Source organism: Schistocerca piceifrons, chromosome 9 (genome assembly GCF_021461385.2).
Source record: "Schistocerca piceifrons isolate TAMUIC-IGC-003096 chromosome 9, iqSchPice1.1, whole genome shotgun sequence".
Classification (NCBI taxonomy): Eukaryota; Metazoa; Arthropoda; class Insecta; order Orthoptera; family Acrididae; genus Schistocerca; species Schistocerca piceifrons.
The window spans coordinates 150754582-150755436 of NC_060146.1; positions in this window are offsets into that span (position 1 = coordinate 150754582).

The window sequence follows — 855 nt, forward strand, 5'->3', positions numbered from 1 at the left end:
CGGGGCCTGGGTGCAAATTCGCAGCGTCCCAGGTGCAGAGCTGTCCGCAGTCACTGGCCAGGCTACCTTGGGTAGTCGACCAGAACTGTTAAGGCTCACTACAACAAGTGACTGTTTTCCTCTGGCGCTCTACATGGTGCCCCTGAGTTATGCTTGAGAGAACAGTCAACTATGTCCCAGGCTACTAGCGCAGCCAAGGCACACAGTGGCCACTTAGCATTGGCGATTAGCATGAGTAGGAGGGTTACATCTGCAAGGGTGGGTAGTTGGTGGTTCCAACTCAGCACAATGTGGTGTGGTGTGTCTAAGTTTTATTTATATTGTTTTTGCTGTTTGCTCTCATTTTCAGAGATAGCTGTGTGTACTATGGTACATGGCATTCAGAGCTATCTTTGTGAAGTTATAAGAACCCGTGGACTTATCTTTGTTCAGACATAATGGTGTACTGATAATTTAGCGCTCGGGGCGGGGGGGGGGGGGGGGGAGGGGGTGCCCATTTTTAGAACTTGTCAGGGAACATTTTGCTGTGTACCAGAGCTGTAGCAGCTGTTTGTTCTGTATGTAGGCATCTGGTCATCTGTCTAGTAGTTGTACTGAGTGTAGATGGGCGATGATTCGTCAGAGGAATTAATTTGTGATTATATTTTTTCAGTAGGATTAAATGCAAGTTTATGTTTTGTCTTTTTTAAAAAAAATCGGTTGAATTAAGGTGGAAGTGGAGCACGCAAAATGAAGGAAAAGTGTGCTACTACCTCAGATGCAAGCGTTAACAGAGGAATTTTAGGGCATGAAACAGAGAAATTTCGAACTCAACCGCGAGTTAGAGGCTCGTAAAGAGTGTCACAATCAGCTGAA